The sequence below is a fragment of the Gorilla gorilla genome, chromosome 4 (assembly GCF_029281585.2).
Source record: "Gorilla gorilla gorilla isolate KB3781 chromosome 4, NHGRI_mGorGor1-v2.1_pri, whole genome shotgun sequence".
NCBI lineage: Eukaryota > Metazoa > Chordata > Mammalia > Primates > Hominidae > Gorilla > Gorilla gorilla.
In genome coordinates this window covers 45,743,762-45,766,915 of record NC_073228.2, presented here as the reverse complement: position 1 = coordinate 45,766,915, position 23,154 = coordinate 45,743,762, and the positions used below count along the sequence as shown (strand labels likewise).

Here is a 23,154-nt window from a genome sequence, read left to right as displayed (position 1 = left end):
ATGAACTTAATAACAGAGCCTCAAAATACATGAGGACTCAGAACTCCAAGGAGAAACAGACACATCCTTAACAATATTGTAGACTTCAACACTCTTCTCACAGTAATCAAGAGAACAAGTAGAAAGAAAGTGCAGTTTTCCCTGTTTTTGTAGACATCAAACCTATTTCACACACTTCTGAAAGTCTCATTCAGTAAGTTACTCATTTCTCCACCTTATGACTGTACTGTGCTTTCAAAGTGCTGCACAAAGAATAAAAAGTTTTAAAGTGGCTTTACTGTAATTTCAGATAAATATTTGAACTTTCGAGTCTGAATTATCCAGGTGAAATGCATTGGATTTCTGATCCTCTGTAACTTGGAAGATTACCGTCTTCCAGGTATATTGGTTGTCCTTAACTGCCTTAATGGCATGAGTTGTGAATCTTCTCTGTCTTGGAAGAAACCTAACAGTGGAAATTGTTTATGGCAAGGGTCACAAATTTACATGCGCAGAAGGTTAGGACCCTCTGTAAGGTAAAGGCATGAAGTGCTCCCTTCTTTATTAACACATAACTGCATTTGCTGATAATATTTATTTGCCTAGAATTCAAGCCCTTTTTGCTTTTACAGACAGTGCTGTCTTAAATGTGCTAGAGATGTATCTTTAGTCACTTAAGCTGGTGTTTCTGTAGGGTAGGTTCCTAGGAGTGGGATTGGATTGTTGGGTTACAATGTGTGCTATTTAAAAGACTGAACCAGATTATACTCTCAGCATCTGTTTGTTTTTAAACCTTCCCTAGTCTGTGCTTATGTGTTTTGTTTGCTTGTTTGTTTTTTGTTTGTTTGTTTGTTTTTTGAGATGGAGTCTCCCTCTGTCACCCAGGCGGGAATACAGTGGTGTGATCTCGGCTCACTGCAACTTCCACCTCCCTGGTTCAAGCAGTTCTCCTGCCTCAGCCTTTCAGGTAGGTGGGATTACAGTCACATGCCACCATACCCGGCTTATTTTTTTGTATTTTTAGTAGAGACAGGGTTTCACCATGTTGGCCAGACTGGTCTCAAACTCCTGACCTCAGGCAATCCGCCCGCCTGGGCCTCCCAAAGTGCTGGGATTACAGGCGTGAGCCACTGCGCCTGGCCTGTGTGGTTTTTAAATTAACTTTTTCTAGTCTACTAAGGTTTACTCAGACCTTTAGCAGGTGTTCTTGGATACTGACTAGGCCCAAAGTCCTCTTCTCATCAATGTATTGGCAAATACACTCACTTGCGATGTGATATGAGACCCTGAGGTTTACCTCCCAAACAGCAGGATGTCTGTTTTGAGAGTTTCCTGGCCAAGTGGTGGAAAGTACCATGGAAATGGAGTCTTCCTTGCTTCTTACTTAACTTGAGTTTGGACCATAAAGAAGTCATTCTTGTGTGGACCTCAGTTTACTCACCTGTACAGTATAGGATGGACTAGATGATCTAATGATCAGGGGATTGGCAAACTTGTTCTTAGGGCACCAATTAGTAAATATTTTAGGTTTTGCAGGCCACCTGGCTATGTCACAGCTGCTCAGCTCGGCCCTTGTAGGATGAAAGCAGCCATAGACAATAAGTAAACAAATGAGTGTGGCTGTGTTCCAATAAAACTTTATTTACAAAAACAGGCTGTGGCCGGCCATAGTTTGTTCACCCCATTTTTGAGCTCTTGACATTCTTTAGTCTGTGATTTCGATAATTAGTTTAGGAAAAAAGCTTTGACTTTCATAAATAATGCTTCTGGAAATCTAGTAAAACCTTTAAATTTTGGCCAGGCGTGGTGGCTCACACCTGTAATCCCAGCACTTTGGGAGGCCGAGGCGGGTGGATTGCCTGAGCTCGAGAGTTCGAGACCAGCCTGGCCAACATGGCGAAACCTCGTCTCTACTAAAAATACAAAGAATTAGCCGGGCGTGGTGGTAGGCGCCGGTAGTCCCAGCTACTTGGGAGGCTGAGGCAGGAGAATCGCTTAAACTCAGGAGGCGGAGGTTGCAGTGAGCCGATATCATGCCACTGCACTTCAGCCTGGGTGACAGAGTGAGACTTCATCTCAAAAAAGAAAAAAACCTTTACATTTTATTTTTGCTTTTTCCCTTTATCAGGAAAGTAATGTAGAAAATTTAGAAAACCCAGCACATTAATATTTTGGTTCCTCTCATTAGGTAACCATCTTTGGGTGGACATGTGTACATACATACATAACTTCTTTTTTTCTTTTGAGCAAAAAAGTACATACTTTTTTTCTCTTCTGTCACCCAGGCTGGAGTGCAGTGGCGCGATCTCGGCTCACTGCAACCTCCACCTCCCGGGTTCAAGCGATTCTCCTGCCTCAGCCTCCTGAGTAGCTGGGACTACAGGTGCTCGCTGCCACACCCAGCTAATTTTTTGTATTTTTTAGTAGAGATGGAGTTTCACCGTGTTGCCCAGGCTGGTGTCGAACTCCTGAGCTCAGGCGATCCGCCCGCCTCAGCTTCCCAAAGTGTTGGGATTATAGGCGTGAGCCACTGCACCTGGCACATGTATATGTATGTATTTTTTACAAAATTGGATGAAGTATAATTTATTTGCTAAATATTTTCACTTATGCCATGATATCTTATTTAATCTTTAATTTGTCTATGAAAATACCTGCTCTGCTAGGGGGCTTCTAGTTGAAAACTCATTAATTTAAAAAATTAATTTTGAATTCAGCCACCTATTCTTTTTTCTAATTGTTTCTTGTAGCTTTTGCTTTGATTGGAATAACTTTATTCTAGGAATAAAGTTGTGTCATCTGCAAACATGAATCATGTACACATCTGATTTTCTTATATTTATGTCTCCTTTTTCTCTTCAAATTACATTGCCTTTACCATTGATGGGAACCTGGGTAATAAAGAAAAAAGAAAAAAATTGCATTCCCTACCACCTCCTCCAAAACAATGTCAAATGTTAGTTATAATGATAGGCATCTTAGTATGCTATCCCAATTTAATGGAACTGTTGCAGATATTTAATGGTTAACTGTTGGTTTGAGACCTTTAATGTGTTGAGTATATTCACCTATTTCAATTTTTTTTCTGTTTAAGTTTTTTTTTTTAAATGAGATATGGCTATTATATTTTGTTAAATGACATCTTAGCATCTTTTAAGATGATCATATAGTTTTCCTCCTGCATGCTACATATTAATTACAGTAGTGTGTATTCATAGAATTATATTAGTGGATCTTATATTGATTCACCCTTACATTCTTGCAGTGAACCTCTCTTGATCATATTATTTTTTCACGTACTGTTTGACTTTATTTATTTAGTTTTGAGACAGAGTTTCGCTCTTGTTGCCCAGGGTGGAGTGCAGTGGCGCGATCTCAGCTCACCACAACCTCCGCTTCCCAGGTTCAAGCGATTCTCCTGTCTCAGTCTCCTGAGTGGCTGGGATTACAGGCGCCCGCCACTATGCCTGGCTAATTTTTGGTATTTTCAGTAGAGACAGGGTTTCACCATGTTGGCCAGGCTGGTCTTGAACTCCTGACCTCAGGTAATCCGCGGGCCTCAGCCTCCCATAGTGCTGGGATTACAGGTGTGAGCCATCGCGCCCAGCCTGTTTGACTTTTAAAAAGGTATTTTGATTTTTTAGTTTATACGTGTACAGTGCATAATGTATTTAAGATTCATCTGTGTTGTTGTATCAGTAGTTTCTTTATTGCTGAGTAGCAGTCCTTTATATGAGTGTATCACAGTGCATTTATCTGTTCAATAGTTGAATATTTCAATTATTTCTAGTTTGTGGCAGCTATGAATAAAGCTGCCGTAAACATTTCCATAATGTTTTTTGTCTGAACACAATTCTTGTTTCTCTTGAGTAAATACCTAGGAGTATGATTTCTGGGTTGTATGTTTATAAGAAACTGCCAAAACTGTTTTCCAAAGTAGCTGTACCATTTTGCATTCTTACCTGCAAATGTATGAAGAGTTCCGGTTGCTCTGTATCCTCCCTAGCACTTGATATTGTCAGGTTTTTTTTTTTTTTTTTGAGATGGAGTCTGGCTCTGTCACCCAGGCTGGAGTGCAGTGGCGCGATCTCGGCTCACTGCAAGCTCTGCCTCCCGGGTTCATGCCATTCTCCTGCCTCAGCCTCCCGTGTAGCTGGGACTACAGGCGCCTACCACCACGCCCGGCTAAATTTTTGTATATTTAGTAGAGACGGGGTTTCACCATGTTAGCGAGGATGGTCTCGATATCCTGACCTCGTGATCCTCCCGCCTCGGCCTCCCAAAGTGCTGGGATTACAGACGTGAGCCACTGCGCCCGGCCTCAAGTTTTTTGTTTTTTTTTTTTGCCACCTTAATAAGTATATGGTGGTAGCTTCTTCTGGTTTTAATTTTCTTGTCCCTAATGACTAATGGTTCTGAGCCTCTTTTTATGTGCATCTTTTGATTTGCCATCTGTATATCATTGTTTATGGAAAAATACTAAAATCTTTTTTTTTTTTTTTTTGAGACAGAGTCTTGCTCTGTTGCCCAGGCTGGAGAGCAGTGGCACAGTCACCACTCACTGCAGCCGCCACCTTCTGGGTTCAAGCTATCCTCCCACCTCTCGGCCTCCCAAGTAACTGGGATTGCAAGTGCGCACCACCACACCCGGCTAGTTTTTTTTTTTTTTTTTTTTTAATAGAGATGGGGTTTTGATATGTTGCCCAGACTGATTTCGAATCCTGGGCTCAAGCGATCTGCCTGCCTTGGCCTCCCAAAGTGCTGAGATTACAGGCATGAGCCACCATGCCTGGCCAAGATACCAAAATCTTTATTTAAGATGTTTAATTGGGTTGCTTTCTTTATCGTTATTCTTCTTTTATTTTATTTTATTTTATTTATTTATTTATTTATTTGAGATGGAGTCTCACTGTGTCGCCAGGCTGGAGTGCAGTGGCGCGATCTTGACTCACTGCAAGCTCCCCCTCCCGGGTTCACACCGTTCTCCTGCCTCAGCCTCCCAAGTAGCTGGGACTACAGGCACCCGCCACCACGCCCAGCTAATTTTTTGTATTTTTAGTAGAGACGGGGTTTCACCATGTTAGCCAGGATGGTCTTGATCTCCTGAGCTTGTGATCCTCCTGCCTCGGCCTCCCAAAATGCTGGGATTACAGGCATGAGCCACCACGCCAGGCCTCTTTTATTTTTTTAGACAGAGTCTCGTTCTTTCACCCACGCTGGAGTGCAGTGGCATGATCTTGGCTCACTGCAGCCTGTCATTCCCCTCGACCCCAGGTTCAAGGTGATCCTCCCACCACCTCAGCCTCCGAAGTAGTTAGGACCACAGATGCATGCCACCGTGTGTGGCTAATTTTTGTATTTTTAATAGAGATGGGGTTTCGCTATGTTGCCCAGGCTGGTCTTGAACTCTTGAGCTCAAGCAATCTGCCTACCTTGGCCTCCCAAAGTGCTGGGATTACAGGCATGAGCCACCATGCCTGGCCAATTTCTTACTGTTGGGTAGTAAGAGTTCTTTATGTATTTTGGATATAAGTGCTTCGTTAGGCTGTGTGATGTTCATACATTTTCCCCCATCTGTGCCTTGTGTTTCATTGTCTTAGCAGTGTCTTTTTCCCAGAGCATAAGTTTTAAATTTTGATGAAGTCTGATTTACCACATTTTTTCTTCTGCACATTTGGTGTTCATCTAACAACTCTACCTAACCCAGACCTTGCCAGACTTTTTCTGTAAAAGGTCAGATAGTAAATATTTCAGCCTTGCTGTCCCTGTTGCAGCTCTGCCATTGTAGCAATGAAAGCAGTCATAGACAATATGTAAATGAATGATAATAGCTGTTCCAATAAAACTTTATGAACACTGCAGTTTGAATTTCACATAATTTACAAATTATCAATTATATTGTTTTGATTATTAGAAAAACAGGTAGTGGATTGGCCATGGTTTGCTGATTCCTGGCCTGACAAACCCAAGTTCACAAAGATTTTCCTCTTTGATTTTGTTGTGGTCGTTGTTCCACACCTTCTTTTTTCACTGTTTCCTTAAGGTAGAGTGTACATATTTATAAGGGTACATGTAATATTTTGATAGATTCATACAGTGTGTAATGATCAAATCAGGTTAATTAGGGTATCCATCATCTCAGATGTTTATCCTTTTTTTTGTATTGGGAAGATAACAAATGTTCTAGCTATTTTAAAATATACACTAAGTTATTGTTGACTCTAGTCACCCTATCGTGCAAATAAAAACTAAAACGTATTCCTTCTATCTGACTGAGTTTTTATGCCCATGAATCAACTTGTCTTCATCCCTACCGCTTCCCAGCCCCCGGTGACCATCATTCTACTGCCTATCTCCATGAAATCAACTTCTTAATCTCTCATATATGAATGAGAATATGTGATACTTGTCTTTCTGCCCTTGGCCTATTTCACTTAACATAATGTCCTCCAGTTCTATCCATGTTGCTGCAAACAGATTTTATTTTCCAAACCTTAAGCTTTATAGATGACTTCACTTTTTAAATGGCTGAATAATATCCTCTTGTGCATGTATACCTCATTTTCTTTGATTTTTCTTTCTTTCTTTTTAAATAGAGATGAGTTCTCACTATACTGCCCAGGCTGGTCTTGAATTTTTTTGCTCAAGCAATCCTCCTGCCTTGGCCTCCCAAAGTGCTGGGATTCCAGGCTAAACCACTGTGCTCCTTTATGCGTTTTTTTGTTTTGGTTTTTGTTTTTAAAGACAAAATTTTGCTCTGTTGCCCAGGCTGGAGTGCAGTGGTGCGATCTTGGCTCACTGCAGCCTCCACCTCCCAGGTTGAAATTATTCTCGTGCCTCAGCCTCCCAAGTAGCTGGGATTACAGGCACCCACCACCACGCCCAGCTAATTTTTGTATTTTTAGTAGAGATGAGGTTTCACCATGTTGGCCAGGCTGGTCTTGAACTCCTGACCTCGGGTGATTCATCTGCCTTGGCCTGCCAAAGTGATGGGACTACAGGCATGAGCCACTGCGCCCAGCCCCTTTGTGCACTTTTAAAAACATATCTTAGAATTTGTGATACATGTTTTATTTTCATTTTCATTTGGTTCACAATATTGTAAAATTTCTACTATGACTTACTCTTTGACCCATGATTTGTTTTAAAACGTATTGTTTAATTTTCAAACATTTAGGGATTTCCCAGACATCTTTGTTGTTGGTTTCTAATTTAATTCCATTATGGTTAGGGAACATACTCGTTATGATGAATTAAAAAAAAATGTAGAGGTTTGTATATGGCCTGAAACATTGTTTGTTTAGGTCAATGTTCAGTTTGTAATAGGAAAGATGTGTTCTGCTGCCGTTAGGTAAAGTGTTTCATAAATAATAATTAGGTCAAGTTGGTTGATCGTGTTAAGGTCTTCCGTATCCTTGCTGATTTCCTGTCTGCTTGTTCTAGTGATTACTGAGAAAGGAGTGTTGAAGTCTGCAACGATTGTTATGGGTTTGTTCTCTTTCTCCTCGAAATTCTGTCTGTTTATGCTTCCTGTATTTTGAGGCACTGTTATTAGATGCAGAAACATTTACAGTTTTGTCCTCTTGATTATTTGACCCCTTTATCATTCTGAAATAACCTTTATTTCTGGTAATAATCATTATATTAGAAAACATCATTTGGCCAGACATGGTGGCTCATGCCTGTAATCCCAGCACTTTGGGAGGCCGAGGCGGGTGGATCACCTGAGGTCAGGAGTTCGAGTCCAGACCGGACAACATGGTGAAACCCCATCTCTACTAAAAAGAGAAAAATAGCCTAGTGTGGTGGCACACGTCTGTAGTCCCAGCTACTCAGAAGGTTGAGGCAAGATAATCACTTGAATCTGGGAGTTGGATTTTGCAGTGAGCCGAGATCACGCCACTGCACCCCAGCCTGGGAAGCAGAGCAAGACTCCATCTCAAAAGAAAAAAAAAAAAAAAAAAAAAAAACAGGCCAGGTGCAGTGGCTCATGCCTGTAAACCCAGGACTTTGGAAGGCCGAGGCAGGTGAATCACCTGAGGTCGGGAGTTCGAGACCAGCCTGGCTAAGATGGTGAAACCCCGTCTCTACTAAAAATACAAAAATTAGCCAGGCATGGTGGCAGCTGCCTGTAATCCCAAGTACTTGGGAGGCTGAGGCCAGAGAATTGCTTGAAGCCGGGAGGCAGAGGTTGCAGTAAGCCAAGATCATGCCATTGCACTCTAGCCTGGGTAACAGAGCAAGACTCCATCTCGGGGGGAAAAAAAAAAAAATTATTTAATATTAATATAAAATTAGTGTTTTATATTAGTAGTATAATACTGTTTTTGACTAGTGTTAAAATGACATATCTTTCTCTACCCTTTCGCTTTTAATCTAGATACCATGATATTCATTTATTTTTTAATTCGTAAAAATAGAGATGGGGTTTTGCCATGTTGCCCAGGCTGGTCTTGAATTCCTGGGCTCAAGCCACCTGCCCACCTCAACCTCCCAAAACGCTGGGATTATAGGCGTGAGCCGCCATACTTGGCCATATCATTATATTTTCAAATGGTTTCTTGTTTTTTCGTTTTTCTTTTAAATATAATCTGACAGCGTCTTTTAATTAATGTGTTTTGGACCATTTACATTTAATATGATTGATAATGATTGGATTTAGGTTTCCTTTTTATTATTTGTTTTCTGGTTATTTCTTTTTTGGGGGGTTTCTTCTGTTTCTTTTTTCTGCCTATTTTTGGATTAACTGAATATTTTTTAGTGTTATGTTTTATTAATTGGCTTTTGGTTATATCTGTGCTATGTTTTTGCTGTAGGAATTACAAAATATATACCTAACCTACCTACTTAGAGTTAGCATTTTACCTCTAAATAAAATGTAAAAGTATCGCAAACATATAGGTTTCTTTATTCTAGCCCCTCCTTATAATTGTATATATGTGTGTGTGTATGTGTGTATATATCTATATACACTTTCAATGTATGTAGATATGTATCTATACTTTCAATGTATATTATATCTACATGCATACATTGTGTATGTATGTAGATGTATATCTACATACATTGAAAGATACATATCTACATACATATACAATGCATGTATGATACCTTTGGCTACTACATCCTTCTTAAATTTCCTGTTGCCACTTATGACCCGATTTCCTTGACCAGTTATTCCTCCTTCAAACATCCCTCTTACATGTGATAGTCCTCAGCATTTAGTTTCCCCAACTTTTCCCTAATTATCAGTTGACTCAATTACCACCAAAATATCAATGACTTTTTTGAGACAGAGTCTCACTCTGTCACCAGGCTGGAGTGCAGTGGCACGATCTTGGCTCACTGCAACCTCTGCCTCCTGAGTCCAAGTGATTCTCCTCCCTCAGCCTCCCGAGTAGCTGGGACTACAGGTGTGTGCCAACACACCCAGCTAATTTTTGTATTTTTAGTAGAGACGGGGTTTCACCATGTTGGCCAGGATGGTTTCAATCTCTTGACCTTGTGATCAGCCTGCCTCAACCTCCCAAAGTGCTGGGATTACAGGCATGAGCCACCGCGCCCGGCCAAAATATCAATGACTTCTAGATCCATTTTCCTACCTAGACCTCTTTTCTAAACTCCAGATATATATTTCCAACTGCCTGTGCTGTCCGCCATAAACTCTACCTTGTAGGAAATAGAAAGGAGTTACAAAAGTTTAGGTTCAAAGCAAAATTTAAAAACTCATAAATGAGACAAAATTTTGTGATGATAAAGGCTATGGTCCACAATGAAGATATGAAAGTAATGAACCTTTCTATAAAACGTATATGTGATAGAGCCGGTCCCCAACTTTAAGCCTTTCAGCGATTCAAGTAGCTACAGAACATCGTTAAAGTACTGAGAGAAATGTCAATCCAGAATTCTATATCCAGCAAAAATACCCTTCAACAATTAAGGCAAAAAGAAAAAGAAGAAAGACATTTTGGATGAAGAAAATCTAAGAGAATGTGTTGGTGGAAGTTCTGCTCTAAAATAAAAGTAAAAGAAGGTCTTTAGGCCAAAGGAAAATTATACCAGTGGTAATACTAGAACTTCAGAGATAAAGAGCAGCAGAAATGGTATCTGGGAAAATTTAAAAACGCAGACGGTTGTTTCTCCTCTTAAGCTCTTTAAAATATGTATAGTGGTTGAAAGCAAAAGTTAAAACACTGGTGAGACTTTCAATGTATGTAGATATACGTATATATAGATACATATATCTATATACATGTAGAGGTAATAATGGTAGCTATTTTATGGAGCTGATCTGAGGATAAAATGAAATAATGCATTTTAAAGTGCTTAGCACAATGTCTGGCAAATAGAAAGCACTCTATAGGCCAGGCATGGTGGCTCACGCCTGTAATCCCAGCACTTTGGGAGGCCTAGGCAGGTGGATCACTTGAGGTCAGGTATTTGAGACCAGCCTGGCCAACATGGTGAGACCCCGTCTCTACTAAAAATATGAAAATTAGCCGGGTGTGGTGGTGGGCTCCTGTAATCCCAGCTACTTGAAGTGAGGCAGGCGAGTGGCTTGAACCTGGGAGGTGGAGGTTGCAGGGAGCCAAGATTGCACCACTGCACTCCAGCCTGGTCGACAGAGCAAGACTCCAGCTCAAAAAAAAAAAAAAAAAAAAAAGGGGGGGGGACAATGTTACACTTCTTCCTTCTAGAAACATACATTTTATAGAGAGTTGTTTTTTGAAGTCTAGAAGTCTGAAAACGTAGGAGTCAACTCTGAAAAATCTACAGTGGTTTCTGGGGTTTAATCTTGGCATGACTTTACCCCTGCATCTCTGCCCTCGGCAGGTAGTTTTGTTTATGGGTGTCGTTGGTTGAACAAATAATTGTTTTAGTTGCTACAATAAATAAAACATGATCTGTGCTCTAAAGGAGTCAACAGATGAGCCAGGGGGGCATGAGTAATTGCCTGTAATATAATTGTGCTCACGCTGTCATGGAGGACCGTACAAAGTGTCAGAAGCACAGTGCCAGGAGGCACAGCAAAGGGTAGTAGAGGTGACATTTGAGCCCAGCCTTGAAAACTGTCTGGGATTTCTCAGAATTTCAGCAAAGTAAGGCAATTTCTGTCTAAAATATATAGGCAAAGTTTTTATTAAAAATATGAGAAATTAAATAACAGATTATGACCACAATGCAGATTTTAAAACTAAGGTATGATGGGTGCCGTTGACCGGTTCATCCAGACAGTTCAGAGAACAGAACATCCATGTAGATCCTTCTTGTATTACAGAATACAAAGGAGCGGAAAATTTTGCCTCAGTAACTGCCAGGTCATTCTAGTTAAAGTACCTATACATTGTAATATAATTCCTCCATTAAGGTAACAGCCAATCAGGTGGTACAGAGTCTGTGCCATTCAGTCAAGAAATTCACTCCCTTAACCTAGACTGTGCTGGAAATTCATTGACAAATTTTGTTCTTTGGTAATCCATTTTTCTTCAGAATTCATGCAGACCACTTGACTTCCTTAGCATTTTCTTTTGTGGGCGTATATTAATGTCTTTGATTAAGCTTCAGCTTCCGTTTGCATCAATCCTGTTGTAATCGTGCCTCCTGAGGCATCTTTTTGCTTCCCTTGCATCAGTTTCCAAAATCCTACTTTCTGCTTGGTAAGGGGAGTATCCATTTTCTTTAAAGCAGTGGTTTTCAAACTTGCCTGCACATCAGAATTATTTGGGGAGAAGGATAAAAATACAGATTACTGAGCTTCACCTGGGATTCTGTAGATTTGAGTTGCATTTGGGATTACTTTAAACAATTTACCATATGATTTTTGTGGCACCTCCACTTCAGTTTTAGGAAGGACTGTTTCAAGGCAGCTTTTCAAACTTTAATGACCATAGAAATCACCTGAAGATTGTGAGAAACTGCAGATCCTGATTTAGTAGGCCTGGGTTTAGGCCTGAGGTTCTGAATTTCTCTGAAATGTGATAATAGCAAATCCCTTGTTGAGTAGCAAGGTTGTTTTTTGTTTTTTTCTTTTTTTTCCAATATCTTCATGACATTCGATGAGTAGCAAAGTTCGAAGATAACTTCTGGAATTTCATCTAATGTGTATTAATTTTTACTCATCTGGATCTTAGGGGAAATAACCTATCAGGTTATAGGGAAGTGTTTCTCAAAGTATGGTTCCCCAAACAGCACAACCTGGGAATTGTTAGAAATGCAAGTTCTCGGCTGGGCACTGTGGCTCATGCCTGTAATCCCAGCACTTTGGGAGGCTGAAGCGGGTGGATCACCTGAGGTGAGGAGTTTGAGACCAGCCTGGCTAACATGGTGAGACCCCGTCTCTACTAAAAATACAAAAAAAATTAGCTGGGCATGGTGGTGGTACTTTTTAAAATTTTTTTAGAGACAGAGTATCCCTGTGTTGCCCAGGCTGGTCTCTAAATCCTGACCTCAAGCAATCCTCCTGCCTCAGCCTCTTAAGTAGCTAGGTACAAGCCACCATACCCAGCTATATTTACTTGTTTTTGAGACGGAGTCTCTGTTGCCTAGGCTGGAGGGCAGTGGTGCGATCTTGGCTCACTGCAACCTCCACCTCCCGGGTTCACGCGATTCTCCTGCCTCAGCCTCCTGAGTAGCTGGGACCACAGGCATGCACCACCATGCCTGGCTAATTTTTGTATTTTAGTAGAGATGGAGTTTCACCATGTTGGCCAGACTGGTCTTGAACTCCTGACCTCAAATGATCCACCCGCCTTCGCCTCCCAAAGTGCTGAGACTACAGGTGTGGGCCACCACGCCTGACCATATATTTACCTTTATGTGAATTTAAAATGTGTGGGTGTGACCAAGTCGTCTGCCGGCTGTTATATAAAGGAGACTTTATCATCAACATGCTCATCATCAGTCACAAACTGCCTATTTGGAACTCCCTTCAGTTCTCAGAGGATGGAAACATTCTTTAAGCGGCCTTGTAGAAATCCTATTCCATGTTAACATGCCAACCAATTTTACTTTCCCAGAGCCACAGAATGATATCTCATTGTATGCCTCAATTCAATCACCTTTCCATTTTCAAGGACCGATTTCAATTCCTGATTGGCTACTTGATCTGACTGCTTCCTGCTAATCTTGTTGCCTATTGTCTATATTCCATTTCTCATTGAATTAACCTTGATCAAATCTGAGAACTCTGCTTAGTAATGACTCCAGGTATACTATACCCACTTTTGTAGCTTATTCAACACCCTCTTCAATCCTGGTTCCACTTCCTGTGACTGAAGTGATTACCTGTGAAATATTATTTAACTTTTGGACGATGATGTGTTTCTAACCTGTGACCATTTCACATAGCCACTCAAATATGGTAAAGGTATGGTAAAGATGATGAAACAGTTACTTGGCATCATTTTGTAAGTAATGAGTTTTTAGTGCGCTTTGGACCTTGAGACCACTTCATAAGCTTTAGATTTTGAGAATTTCACAGCATAAAGCTCATCGCTGATGCGGTAATGAAGGAAATGTTCTACAAGTTAATAGATGAGTGAGAGGAGAGGGCATTCATATTAGATTTATTTACTTACTGAACTCAGAGCCTTGGGTTACTACTTGACCCCCACTGTTATCTAGTTTAAGGGTCCTTTTATTTTTTGTTTTTTTGAGGTGGAGTTTCACTCTTGTTCCCCAGGCTAGAGTGCAATGGCCCGGTCTCTGCTCAGTGCAATCTCCGCCTCCCAGATTCTCCTGTCTCAGCCTCCCAAGTAGCTGGGATTATAGGTACCCACCACCACGCCCTGCTAATTTTTGTATTTTTAGTAGAGACAGGGTTTCACCATATTGGTCAGGCTGGTCTCGAACTCCTGACCTCAGGCAGTCTGCCCACCTCAGCCTCCCAAAGTGCTGGGATTCCAGGCATGAGCCACTGCTCCTGGCCTTAAGTGTTCTTTTCTACTTTAGCACATACACCTAGTTGCTGTCTTTTTTGCTTTTTATAAATACAGAAAAGAGAATAATGTTTTAAAATCAAGGAAAGGCCTAAGGCACCTGTAAGGGTTTTTTGTTTTTGTTTTTGTTTCAGTGAAATGAAGGGAAATGGTCACCAGCAAGAACTGTGGCAATGTTATCCAAGGTGACAACTGTCTGTACCACCCAGGGGCTCAGAGCCCTTCTGAAGTTTCCTAGATGTTCCGAAAGTCTCCACTGTGACTCATGTTACAGGCTGGTCTCCGTGGTAGCACTCAACGTTTAAAAATTAGTCTTCATTGCCAGGCGTGGTGGCTCACGCCTGTAATCCCAGCACTTTGGGAGGCTGAGGTGGGTGGATCCCGATGTCAGGAGATGGAGATCATCCTGGCTAACACGGTGAAACCCCATCTCTACTAAAAATACAAAAAATTAGCCGGCAGTGGTGGGGGGCGCCTGTAGTCCCAGCTACCCTGGAGGCTGAGGCAGGAGAATGGCGTGAACCCGGGAGGCGGAGCTTGCAGTGAGCCGAGAGCATGCCACTGCTCTCCAGCCTGGGCGACAGAGGGAGACTCCGTCTCAAAAAAAAAAAAAATAGTCTTTATTTCTCCTTCCCAACAAGCGTTTATCTTTCTCTTCAGTGGGAAAAAGTAATTTCATTTTTTACTTGCTCATTGTTTTATTCATTCACTCAATCAACAGATCATCTATCCTGTATTGTATGCCAAGAACTGTGCTTTGTTCTGGGAATGAAAAAAGAATAAGATATGTTTTCCTCTGGCACTTATGGAGCTTATAAACCAGTGACAGAGGAAGGTGCATAAACAAATCAACAAAGAATTAACTTTACTATTCTTATTAATTTCTAATACAATAAATTTGACTATTTGTATCATTTGAGTTTCATGAATATAATCATATTCTACACTTACAAAATGAAACAGACATATAAGAAAGAACTGGTGATGTAAGAAATTCACAGAAATGTGTAAAATATTTCAAGAATTAACACTCAGTAGATATTTGCATTGTCAAAGAAGCTTATAAATGCAGATGAACCTCTAGTTGTTTTAGTTGCTTGTAAAATGTATACAGGTATGTGTATTTCCTCTTTAAGCAGGGGTAACTTGGGGTGGGGGATGGGTGGGTTCATCTTATCTATTCTTCAGGTCATGTTCTCAAGAAGGAGCTACTGAATGGGAAGACTGAAACAATTTCTTTTTTTTGCACAGTTGGTATTGATAAATCTCAGGTGTATCCAAAATAAAATCTCTGGCAGGCTGTGATATTTGTGGGTCTGTCTCTTGTGACTTTAGGTTCCTCTTGGCACCAGACATAAGGCAGTTGCACATCAGGCCCTTGCCTGAAACAGCTCCTGATGCCAAGAACTGGTGAATTACTACTTTGGTTTCAATGGATGGTCAGAAAGGATCATCAGGATAAACTTTGTAGATTTTCTCTCACTAACCACGCTCTCCTTTCAACATTGAAATTCTAGACTTTAGACAGAAGTATTGAACTGGGTTACAGGGAGGGGATGTGAGAGGCCTCCTGCCATTGAGGATAAGTGGACATGTCTGAATTGGCCTGCTACCTAAAATTAATAATCTCAATCACTTGGATAGTGGTGTCCATAATTTTCTCCACTGTTTGTGTGGCATATAATAAGTAATGGTTGCACCTAGCAATTCATTTACAAATCTTACTTGATTTTGAAGCCATAGAACACCTCAACTGTTAGCTTGAATGACTGGAGTTTAGTTTTTATTTCTCAGAACAAAACAGTTTGAAGCCTAATTAACATCCTCGGAAGGAACTTAACACTAAAACTCCTAACAGCTTCAGTTTTCTGACCTTGAAGAAAGGGAAAATGAAGAGACCATGGTGCCACTTCCAAAGCAAAGCCTGAAGTTCTGTGCTTTAGAGGTGGTGTTGCCATCCTATGATTGCAGGAGTCTGGCCTTGGCTTGGTGGAGGAGCCTGTGGATAAGGCGAAGGAAGGTCTGTTTTCATTGGGGGTAGAGGAGGGTAAGGAGTTGAAATGGGAAGGATCTCTTTTTTCTTGCTGTCTAAAACTTGTCTTTTCAGACACATATCAAGCCTTTCCCTCTCTGAGCTACTGAAGTCCTGGGCAGAGGTTTTCTGTCTTACAATACAGACTTTTACCTTAAGCAATACCTGACAGAGCCTTTAAATAAATAAATAAATTGATTTAATAAATTGATTTAATACATTGATGTATTAATTAATAAATTTATTTAATAAATTGATTTATTAATTAATTTTGAGAGAGAGTCTTGCTCTGTCACCAGGCTGGAGTGCAGTGGCGTGATCTCGGCTCACTGCAACCTCTGCCTCCCGGGTTCAAGGCATTCTCCTGCCTCAGCCTCCTGAGTAGCTGGGATTACAGGCGCCCACCACCACACCCAGCTAATTTTTGTGTTTTTAGTAGAGATGGGGTTTCACCATGTTGGCCAGGATGGTCTCGATCTCCTGACCTCGTGATCTGCCTGCCTTGGCCTCCCAAAGTGCTGGGATTACAAATGTGAGCCACCCCACCCGGCCAGAACCTTTAAATTTAAAATTGTACAGTGTACTTCCTGCCAAGAAGCGTAGGAGGAAGAAGGAAGTAATGTTTTTCCAGTTTTCGGTTAAGAACTTGCTTTGTATTAAAATAGTCCTTCAAGTCTACAGCCATACCACCCTGAACGCGCCCAATCTCGTCTAAAATAGTCCTTCAAATATGTATCTCTTATAGCCTTCAGTTATCCCAACAAAATTATCTAAAGATTTATTTATCTATTTATTATTATTTTTTAGAGACAGGGTCTTGCTCTGTTGCCCAGGCTAGAGTGCAGTAGCATGCTCATAGCTCATTGCAACCTCAAACTGCTGGGCTCAAGGGATCCTCCCACCTCAGCCTCCTGAGTAGCCAGGACTACAGGCGTGCGCCACCACATGTGGCTAATTATTTTTTCTGGAGATGGGGTCTTGCTGTGTTGTCCTGCCTGGTCTCAAACTCCTGGTCTCAAGTGATCCTCTTCCCCCAGGATCCCAAGGTGCTGGAGTTATAAGCATGAGCCACCCACCATGCCAAGTCATCATGTAAAGATTTACAGAAAGTTTTGTGTCTTTTTTTTTTTTTGAAGCAGAGTCTTGCCCTGTCGCGCAGGCTGGAGTGCAGTGGTGTGATCTCGGCTCACTGCAACCTCCACCTCCCAGGTTCAAGTGATTCTCCTGCCTGACACTCCTGGGTAGCTGGGATTACAGGCATGCACCACCATGCCTGGCTAATCTTTGTATTTTTAGTAGAGATGGGGTTTCACTGTGTTGGTCAGGCCGGTCTCAAACTCCTGACCTCGTGATCCACCTGCCTCGGCCTCTGAAAGTGCTAGGATTACAGGCATGAGCAACCGCGCCCGGCCCATTCAGCCTTTTTTTTACTCATAGAACGGCTTCAGTGGAACAAGAGTCTACTAGAGATAACTAGAAAGGGTACTCAATTGATAATTGACGTTGAGATTTTTTTCTAGTATTCATGGCCCTCAGGCTTAGGGTTTGAAGTCAGAGGCAGGGCTGTAGGCTAATGGAGGGGAGTAGGCTTTCATGGATGATGCCCAGGGAGGAGCCAGATTATCTGTACCAAACCTTTTTTGTTTTTTTGAGACAGAGTCTTGCTCTGTCGCCCAGGCTGGAGTGCACCGGTGTGATCTCGGCTCACTGCAACCTCCACCTCCCAGGTTCAAGCAGTTCACCTCCCTCCTGCCCACCACCACACTCAGCCAATTTTTAATTTTTAAAAAATTTTTTAGTAGAGACAGGGTTTCGCCATGTTGCTCAGGCTGGTCTCAAACTCCTGACCTCAAGTGATCTGCCCATCTTGGCCTCTCAAAGTACTGGGATTACAGATATGAGCCACTGTGCCTGGCCTCTTTTTGAAAATAGTCTTACTCTGTCACCCAGGCTGGAGTGCAGTGGAATGATCTCGGCTCACTGCAACCTCCGCCTCCTGGTTCAAGCTATTCTTGTGCCTCAGACTCCCAGGTAGCTGGGATTACAGGTGTGTGCCACCACACTCGGCTAATTTTTGTATTTTTAGGAGAGATGGGGTTTCACCACGTTGGCTAGGCTGTTCTTGAACTCCTGGCCTCAACCTGCCTTGGCATCATAAAGTGCTGGGATTACAGGCATGGGCCACCGTGTCCAGCCAACAAAGCTTTTTTTCAGTGAGTGATTCCAGCCCTTGATGCATAGGAGGATGGGGTCCATAGGAGTGTAGCCTTAACTGATGAATTAAATCTCTGGGTGATGTGAGATATGTGCCAGGTTCTTGGCTTGTGTCTCCGTCTATACTTCAGGAACTTCCCAACTAGATGGAGGCAGTAAAAATGGGCCCTGCCAGGATGTACCTATAACAGAGACGTTCAACCATACCCTTGTGCTGTCTGCCTTTAATCACGAAGATTATGAGCTAAGATTCGTGGATGCATTTTTATTTTTTAACCAACATGTAGCAATTATCACTCAGATAGGCATCTTAAATCCATTAGTTTGGGTTGGATTTAAGACGGTTGTCATTCCTTTGAAAGGGAAGATAGCCCAGATTGCTATTCAGAAGGCTTTGTCAGATGCATTCCAGAAACTGTTGATTGTGTTTCTAGGTAAAACTTTCTTAATCGTCGTTGAAGTACTTCAGTTTCAATGAGCAAATAAACTCATTTTGAAAAGTTAATTGGATAAAAATATCGATATCTAAAACACTCCGTAGGATGCTTTCATTTGCTAAATTCTTTCACAGCGACAGGCTCAAATTTGTTCTTTGTGACATTTGTAGAAAAAATGACAGCAAATATTGTCCCTAGTTTATAGCTATAAAAGGACTTGCCTCAGGTCACACAGAAAATGTTTGAGGCAGGTCTTCTTTAATTGCATGCCTATCGTACAGAATAGTGATTATAAGCCCTGGACACATGGATTTGAGTCCTAACTCTGTCTCTTAGATTTTTGTATGCAGTTTTAGGTCTTATGGCCAGAGAGATTTGAAGATATTTAATATCTCTAAGCTGCAATCTTCATCTGCAAACTGGGGTTAGTAATCCAATCAACCTTATTGCGGATATTGTAAGAAAAAATGAGATGACAAGTGTAAAAACTCAGAACTATACTTACAAGGTAAGCACACAAAATATGCTATTGTTGTGATTGTTTTCTCTCTGAATAAATAAACTCTGCTGAAGAATTTATTAGATTATGTTTCTTGAATCGAGAATTCAGTTCCAGCTGTCATTTCTGGCACTGACATATTGGCCAAATATGATTCTTATACAATAATCACCTGCTTTGCTGTGAGCCTTGGAAGTGGTCATGCTGTTGAATAGCACTGCTTGTATTTCCTATTCAGTTCTACAGTGGCACAAATGTCATAGCCTGTGCCCAAAGGAAACCTGGTGTTTAACAAAGAGTCCCTGAACAGAGTTGCCTTTCTGCTTCACAACCCTGAAGGCTTAGAGACTGAGATTGTAATTAAGTTACTACAGACCTTTATTTGCTTGTAAGAGGTGGCCCTGATTGCTCTCAGCTTTCCAACCTGGGCAGCCCTTCTAGTGAAAGTCTTACTTCCTTGGTCATCAACTGTCAAGTCTGAGTAATGACATTTAATAACCAAGCTAAATGTGTGGGTTGTCTACCCCTCCCTAGTATGCAAAGGTATCCCTTGCACACACTCACTTCTTAGACCAAAAGCCTTATAGTTCTAGTTTGCCTTGAAGGAAATTGTATTGTCTATAGAGTATGTGGGCCATTTTCTGCCCGTAAAATGTTCAAATGTTTTCTCTCTCTAAAGCTTTGTTCATTGTATCTGGTGGAATTTTGGTTCTCAGGGAGTAGACACCTAGCCGTGCTTCTAATGTGAAGTGTGTACTAGCCCAGTGGTCTCTATTTTGGATTTGAACTTACTTCGACCCCCCACCTGGTGCCTTACCTTTTAATCATATTATGATTGAACATTTTTATTTCCACATTTTTTATTTCTTGTTATTATTCCTTAGTTCCTATCTGTAAGATCATAAAGTCCTTTGAACCAAACACAGTTGATATTTCATACATATGTTAAAAACTGAGCTGTGAGACCAGACATGATGACTCACGCTTGAAATCTCAGCATTTTGGGAGGCCAAGACAGAAGGATCACTTCAAGCCAGGAGTTCGAGACCAGCCTGGAAAACAAAGCGGGACCATGTCTCTAAAAAAGAGAATTAGATGGGCACAGTGATATAGTACCTGCTACTCTGGAGGCTGAAGCAGGAGGATGACTTCAGCCCAGGAATTCCAGGCTACAGTGAGCTATGATAGTGCCACTGTACTCCAGCCTGGGTGACAGAGTGAGACCCTGTCTCAAAGAAAAGAAAAAAGAAAAACAAAAATCGAGGTGTATGATGAAGAGATGAGGAAACTTTCAGGAAAATGCTTATTTTCTACTTTTAGAAACTAAAAGAATGTCTCATTGTGGGTTGCTACCATTATATGCAGGAAGTTTTGGAATGAAAAAGATTCTGAATTCATCCTTGCTAACTTTATTTCAGAAAGTGGTAAAATAGCTATGGAGTACAGACCCAGTGAAGAGATTGTAGATGTCAGATGGGAAGAAGAACTACACAGTTTAATATAAGTGTGTGGAGATAAAAACTCAAAGGTAACAGGGCCGGGCACAGTGGCTCACACCTGTAATGCCAGTGCTTTGGGAGGCTGAGGCGGGTGGATCACCTGAGGTCAGGAGTTCAAGATCAGACTGACCAACATGGAGAAATGGTGGCACATGCCTGTAATCCCAGCTACTCGGGAGGCTGAGGCAGGAGAATCGCTTGGACCCGGGAAGCGGAGGTTCCGGTAAGCCAAGATCACACCATTGCACTCCAGCCTGGGCAACAAGAGTGAAACTCCATCTCAAAAAACAAACAGGCCAGGCTCTGTGGCTCACACCTGTAATCCCAGCACTTTGGGAGGCCGAGGTGGGTGGATCATGAGGTCAGGAGTTCAAGACCAGCCTGGCCAATATGGTGAAACCCTGTCTCTACTAAAAATACAAAAATTGGCTGGGTGTGGTGGTGGGCACCTGTAATCCCAGCTACTTGGGAAACTGAGGCATGAAAACCACTTGAACCCAGGAGGCGGAGGTTGCAGTGAGCCGAGATCATGCCACTGCATTCCAGCCTGGGTGACAGAGCAAGACACTCTCGAGGAAAAAAAAAAAAAAAAAAGAAAAACAACTCAAGGGTTGGATAACATAGCCAGTATAGCCATAATTCAAAACAAGCAGCAGAATTTGGAGGATAATTTGTTTAATTCTCAGGAAAATGTGAAACTCTGAAACTGCTTTTTGAGTGCAGGGTATTTCCGGGGCTTTTCCTAAAGTCTTGACCCTTGGCTCTGACCCCTTATTTGAAGTTTGGAGAGCAGAACCGAGGATTGTATTACTACAGTTGTGGACACAGGAGAGGGGTTAGTCTTCCCCCCGCTCCAGGAGTAAGGGATGCTGGGCTGCTCGAACACAGGCCTTGTTAGAACTCCCTTCAAACAGGATCCCAGAGATGTGGGGAGAAGGTAACTGGCCTTAAGAATGATTGCGCTACAGCTTTTGAAAACTATAATGCCTTTCAAATATGGCTTATTGCTTGGATCTCAATATCTCCCATGTATCTTGGGTGGAATATTTTGCTGAAGATCTTTCTGTCAATCATTTACAATCATGTGCTGCAAAATGAAGTTTGGGTCAACAGTAGACCACATATATGATGGTGGTTCCGTAAGCGTATAATGGAGCTATCCCTATATAGGTATACCATTTTTATCTTTTTTTTTTTTTTTTTTTTTTTTTTTTTTGAGATGGAGTCTCACTCTGTTGTCCAGGCTGGAGTGCAGTGGTATGATCCCAGCTCATTGCAACCTCCACCTCCCAGGTTCAAGTGATTCTCCTACCTCAGCCTCCTGAGTAGCTGGGATTATAGACACGCGTCACCACACTCAGCTAATTTTTGTATTTTTAGTAGAGATGGGGTTTCACCATGTTGGCCAGGCTGGTCTTGAACTCCTGAGCTCAAGTGATCCACCCACCTTGGCGTCCCAAAGTGCTGGGATTACAGGCATGAGCCACTGTGCCCAGGCCCCATTTTTATGTTTTACACAGTATTTTAACTATATATTTTCCATGTTTACATACACAAATACCTGCCATTCTGTGACAGTTGCCTTTAGTATTCAGTACAGTAACATACAGTACAGGTTTGTAGCCTAGGAGTCCTAAGCCATACCGTGTACCCTAGGTATGGTGGCTACACCACCTAGGTTTGTGTAAGTGTACGCTATGATGTTAGCACAATGGTGAAATCACCTAGTGACACATTTCTCAAGCTCCTCACGTGGCAAGCAATGCATGACTGCATATGAAAGCTCCTAAATAGGGATTGTTTCTAAATTAATCTCAAAACAGTCATTATTTACTATTTATGGAATTTTTTTTAAAAAAAGGAGCAAAAGTATCATTTCAGTGGGAACTTGGGGCTACAGTGTTTTATTTAACTTTTACCCCAAAGTTGCAAAGTGTTTTGAAATTTTTCCCTGTAAAATAATTACTTTAATTCAATTTAAATAAAACCCACCAAGGAGACTTCAAGCTTTAAGAAGTCTAGCTTCCTGTGAAATGTGAGAGGAAGTCAGCACTCATTTCAGAAATCTGATTATAACAATAGCTCCATCCCTAAATGAGGTGAATCTTGGAATCTCTTCCATTTTATTTTATTTTATTTTTTTGAGATGGAGTTTCTCTCTTGTTGCCCAGGCTGAAGTGCAATGTTGCGATCTCGGCTCACTGCAGCCTCTGCCTCCCAGGTTCAAGCGATTCTCCTGCTTTGGCCTCCTGAGTAGCTGGGATTGCAGGTATGCACCACCACACCTGGCTAATTTTGTATTTTTAGTAGAGACGGAGTTTCACCATGTTGGTCAGGCTGGTCTCGAACTTCTGACCTCAGTGATCCCCCCACCTCAGCCTCCCAAAGTTCTGGGATTATGGGTGTGAGCCACCACACCCGGCCCCCCTTCAATTTTAAAGCCATCACTATGCACCCTATGCCTATGCCAGGCACTGGAAGAAGATGAAGCACCTTCTTGGAGTTTACATGCTGGTAATTATGCCAGACAGTAATAAAATAGGTAAGAACGGCTGTG

General features: G+C 41.7%; 1 protein-coding gene across 15 annotated transcripts in view; it reads left to right on the top strand.

Annotated features, from left to right (window-relative positions):
- LOC115934629 (KAT8 regulatory NSL complex subunit 1-like) overlaps window positions 1–12,157 on the top strand; it is an 80,834-nt gene extending 68,677 nt beyond the window's left edge. For 11 of the 15 annotated variants that reach the window (XM_063705780.1, XM_063705776.1, XM_063705777.1 and 8 more), the window contains one exon: window positions 841–12,157. The gene's annotated coding sequence lies outside the window, so the exon portion shown is untranslated. The remainder of the gene's footprint in view (window positions 1–840) is intronic. The other 4 variants (XM_063705787.1, XM_063705788.1, XM_063705778.1 and 1 more) reach the window with 2 other exon arrangements.
- The last annotated feature ends 10,997 nt before the right edge of the window (window positions 12,158–23,154 follow it).